This window comes from Camelus ferus, chromosome 3 (genome assembly GCF_009834535.1).
Source record: "Camelus ferus isolate YT-003-E chromosome 3, BCGSAC_Cfer_1.0, whole genome shotgun sequence".
Classification (NCBI taxonomy): Eukaryota; Metazoa; Chordata; class Mammalia; order Artiodactyla; family Camelidae; genus Camelus; species Camelus ferus.
This window is the reverse complement of record NC_045698.1, coordinates 40,164,010-40,169,491: the sequence shown is the minus strand read 5'-3', so window position 1 is coordinate 40,169,491 and position 5,482 is coordinate 40,164,010. Positions and strand designations below refer to the sequence as shown.

At 34.0% G+C, this 5,482-nt stretch overlaps 1 non-coding gene across 1 annotated transcript; it reads left to right on the top strand.

The window, feature by feature from the left end:
- Positions 1-3,165: 3,165 nt before the first annotated feature.
- LOC116662912 lies at positions 3,166-3,273 on the top strand. Its single transcript, XR_004318995.1, has one exon. It is a non-coding gene; the product is annotated as a U6 spliceosomal RNA (small nuclear RNA).
- Positions 3,274-5,482: the final 2,209 nt, after the last annotated feature.

The window sequence follows — 5,482 nt, the reverse complement described above, 5'->3', positions numbered from 1 at the left end:
AATCTTGTAGTCTTTCTTCTCACACAGGGCAAGGATTCTATTCTCAAGGTTGCTATTGGCTTCAACACCCATCACAGATCCTCCCTGAATCCTTTAGAGGATTGCTATTATACTGGAGACTTGCTATGTGAATCTCAAGAGCTAAACAAAATTGAGAATTTTATGAAATCTTGAGTTCAGATTTCCTTATGTGCTCTTCTCCAACTCTAGCTCATTCCCACCTGGCCATATTATGGTTAGACTGAGTTTCTCCATTGCCGTTGGCTCTATAAAGTTCTGGGCTTTCTTCTCTTGTGTCCCCCCATTATGGAATATGACAAATACTTTTGGAAATTTTGCATATGTCAGGTCATTGACAATCTTTGTATCCAGAAGGAATACAGGAAAGGCAAGAGGAGGGCTCACAATCTCAAATGCTTACAAAGGGCAGGAGAACATGTAAATGAGTGAAGGGGTAGCAAGAATCTAATATGAGAATTATAATCATATTCTTTATTTTTATTTCACTTTGGTATATGCATGTAACATAAATATATATGATATTAGAGATTAAATTCTCTGACGTAAATTCAAATACCCAATTAAAACTAGTTTAGTTATGTTTTTCTTCTTAAATTCATTATTTTTTAAAACCTTGAACCAGAGAAATGTAACGTTTTTTTCTGCTTCATCTGTGATCAATATTAATTTTATTCAGTCTAATAATGTAAAAATTTTTCATAGAGATAGTTTTTCCCAAACAGATTCCTTGCTCAATTTTTTGCATGTTTAAAATATCTGAGGTATTTATAGAATTCAGTTCATGGGTAGTTTTCAGAACTACACTTCAGTATACTAACTTCCATTTTTAGCTCTTTATTCACATTATCAATATTAGCTGAGAAAAGGCGAACTGATCCAAGTTTGTTTATTTTTATAAATTTCAAAATCTAATAACTTTTAGAATTTAATTTTTACTTCTACATTAGGTAATCATCACTTAAATTTCTGGAAAATGATTTCTGCATATGAAAGTAGGCGAGATTTTTCGTGGTTAAGTGAGTTTTCCAAAGGCACAGTTTGGTTAGAAATTAGATTAATAAAATGAATGGTTTGTTTGTGTAACTGGTAGAGAAGTAGAATATATACGTCAACCAAAGGCCCAGTCTTTGAGTAAGTCTTCACTAATGACTTCAGCTGACACTTTCATTAGATGACACAAACCAGTTTCTTACAAACATCCAAACAAACCTCTTTATTCTCATATATCTACTATGCATATGAGTCATCAAGTTAAGAAAGCATTGACATGTCTCCTGTGATTCAAACCATGATAGTATATTCACTTCATGGGTCCATTGCTGTGTTCTCTTTTTCTAAATTAAATGTGATTTCTATTGAATTATGAAATAAACATGTTGTATGCTTTTTGCAAACCACAGTGTGTTTTGTAAATGAAGTCCAGTGTTAGTGCTGACTTGCTAGAGTACTTCCTGCAGCCCTGTTTACCCACTTCACTCAACACACACAAATAATTTCCTAATATGCCCATTACTGGCATGACGTTCAAAAGCTATTGAAACACTTAAAACCTTCCAGATATCACAAATGACTATAGCTACTTGGGTGGTATTTATATCTTATATCTGTTCTCTCATTGGCTGGAAAGCAGAAAAAACTAAATGATTTAACCTTTTCATGCTACTTTCTACTATAAATCCCTCCACCCCAGCTTCAGCGTGCTAAGAAATATTATATTGGGTTACATTTATATTTGTAAATGTTAGTTTCTGTTTAGGACACAATTTCTGCTGCAATCAGCCTTTTCATAAACTCATCATTGGCAGAAGGTTTTAATGCCAAGAAATTTTTTTTGCTTAATACGTTTTACACCATTATTACTGCTATAATTCAGGCCTTGTTTTCAGTCCATTAAGTTATTCAGTAAGTTAAGTTTTTTATTAACATTTCTTTGCTATTCTGTTTGTACTTCTTACTGTGGTTGGTTTCCTAATAGCTTCTGAAGTCATGTATATTTAATAGAGTGTGCATTAGTAGTTGGTGTGCACTGTTAGTCATGTAAGAATAATCTCTACTTCCATGATGACATACACTCTTCAACTTCTCTTGAAACACATGACTATGTCAGTCTTCATTTTTTCCATTTTTAATGGATAGAAGTGATGATAATGATAAATGGTAACTCTCGGTCAATGTTAGGGAGATATTAGGTAGTGGTGGGATTTGTGATAAACCTGAGAACACCTGCCTAATGGCAGCAGCTTTTATGAATTAGGATTAGGTTTGCCTGAAAAGCCAAAACAATATAGCTTAAATAAAATATAAATGCTTTTCTTTTGATAAAAGTCCAGGGAGGCAGTCCTCAGTGGTATGCTGGTTCCAAGATCATTAGGAATCTAGGCATTTTCTTATTGCTGCCGTATGCTGTATCAGCAGCTTCCCCCTTGAGATACAACATGATTGTTCCAGCCGTTATTTCCACATTCCACCCAACAAGAAAAAGGAAAACAAAGAAGATGGCATCCTCCCTTTGAGGGCACTTCTGAGAAGTTACATATCACTTTCACAGACATCCAGTTCGCCAGAACTGCTGGTCATACCTATTTGAAAAGGACACTGGGTCTTTATGTGGCCATCTGCTCAGCCAAAAATTGGGAGATCAATTACTGTTGACAAAAAGGAAAACAAATATTGGAGAACAACTAACAGCCTACGTCATAGTACCATTCAGCTCCAGCTAACTTAGGCCATGTGTGAATGTGCACCTACTGAAACTAGAATGAAACCAGAAATGATAATTATTCAAGAGAAGTAGAAAAGCCATTTTTATGTGAAATTATACAATTTTTAGATGTTGACAAGTGATTCAAAAATTTTTGTAGTTTGATAATCAAAAATCAGTGGTCTACATCCTACCAGGCTATACTCACTTGTGACTATTTATATAGATAAGAGTATCTCATAGCATGAAAAAGAGATCTGCTACATGTCTTCATGTTTTGACATTTATGCAAAAGGCAAAAAAAGTATTTATCATGGCAGTGGGAAGTTGCAGGTATTAACACATGTATATCCTCAGGGGTGACATTCATGTGCTTCTTACATGGTGAAGAAATATATCCTCCTTAATTTGTGGCATGATGCTGTGAGAAATGAAGTGATTCAGTGCCTGTCTCAGCAGCACAAACACTACAATTGGAATAATGTGGAGAAAGATTATCATGGCTCCTGCACAAGGATGACACACAAACTTGTGAAACATTTTCTATTGAAAAAAAAAGAAGAAATCAAGTGATTCAACATAAACCAACAATCCATGTTGCTCAAGGAAGTAACATAGCCTGGCAATTAAACCAATCTCAAAACCAATTTCTAGGTATTCATCATCATATATAACTTTCATTAATTTAACACATGTTTATTGACGACCTTGTAAATGCCAAGCTTAGCTACACATTTTTATGACAAAAGATCAGGAGCTGGAGGGCTCCATTCTCAGCTCTGTTTTGTTCAGTACCAGATCCTTAATAAGGATATTAATGGCAGTGGTGATATTTGTAGATGACACCAAACTAGGAAGCATGACAAATATCGTGGATGACAGACATAGGATCCAAATTATTTTAACAGCTTGGAATGAATGATATGCCAAATTCAACTAATTGAAATTGAAATGTCAAATTCTACACCAACAATCTATGGCAGACACTGTTCTTTGTCTACACAATATCTATTTCCACTTCCTTCTTCCTAATAAACCCAAATTCTGCTTGGGGCATCAGTGTGTCCAGCTAAAGACCCACTTTCCGTATATCCCTTGCAATTTAGAATGGCAAGGTGACACACTTCTTGTTGAAACACAAAGTAGAATTCTACAGAGAGTTCTCTAGGGAAGCTTTTGCATTTCTGAAGAGGTCAGAGAAAACTGACATCTTCCTTTCTTTTTCACCCTTCATTCTGCCTTTAATGTCAGATGTGATCTTTGAATTGTGGCCATAGGGGACAAGCACACAAGAAAGGACAAGAGAATGGCAATTATAATAGAGCTTGACACTGTTAGGCCATTGAATTAACATTATACCAGCAATCTGTACCTCTGGTCTTCTTACTGTGTGTGAAAAATAAACCCCTAACTATTTAGGACTCTCTTTAGGCTTTCTGTTACTTGTAGCAGAACACATTCCTGACACAAGTCCCAGATATCACTTGCAAAAATGACTTTAACTTCACAACTATAAGGCAAAAATCTGTGGTAAACTAGAAGCCTAATATATAACAAGCCAGTATTCTCTTAATTTACTTTAATAGACATGTAATATTCATAAACAAGGAAAAAATTTTATCCCATATAAAATACTGTGGCTGGTTTCTAATTCCTTGAAATACTCACATTTGCAATTAGGATGATCAGGAGACATGAAACGCAAGTCATTTGAAAATGGCCAAAGGGATCAGGAACCATTTAATTCAGAGAAAAGAAAGTCTGCTGTGGACACCTGAAGAATAGTCCTATGGTATAAAGATTATATTTATATGTGGCTCTAAATGGCAAATTAAAAACCAAAGGGAAGTACAGAAGCTTTTGTTTAACATAGGAAAGTGTTTTAAAATATGTATTCCTCAAATATCAATTTTGATCAACATTTTTAAAAGCTTGTTTTTCTGTAATATTTAATATAAGCACATTTAACCTGGAGCCTGTTGTTCTGCTTTGTATTTATACATACTCTTATCTCTCTTTTTTCCTATCCTCTCTCCTTAGAACTGTCTGCAAATGAATGAGTTACTCAAAACAAAATTCCTGTCAAATTTACATTTTGAAGACATTTTTGCATTTTAAGGTAGGCTAAAAGTTAATAATAAAGTTATTAGAGTTGCAAATTTAAAACCTTGTTTTATTTAATACAACAAACTCATTTTACACATCTTGTTATTCTATGTATAAATCTAGTAAATTTTATGTAAGCATAATATATTCAATCAACTGAGTTTAAAGAGCTGTCTTTTTTTGGATATAATTCACATACCATTTAAAAAGTCACCCTTTTAAAATATACAATTCAATGGTTTTTAGTATATTCACAAAGTTGTGCAATCATCCCCATAATCTAATTCTAGAGCATTTTCAACACCCCAAAAGGACATCCCATACTCCTTAGTGGCCACTTCCCATAAACCCCAAATCCCTAGCCCTAAGCAACCTCTATAGATTCTGTCTGTATAGATTTTCCTATTTGGAACATTTCATATGAATGGATCCTACTATATATGGTCTTTTGTGACAGGCTTCTTTTAATTAGTATAATGTTTTCAAGATTCATCCATGTTGTAGCATGTATCAGCAGTTCATGCTTTATTTATTGCCAAATAATATTCCATTGTATGGACATACCACATTATATCTATCAGTTCATTAGTTGATGGTCACTTGGATTATTTCTACTTTTTGATTATTATGGATAATGTTGCTATGAACATTGTA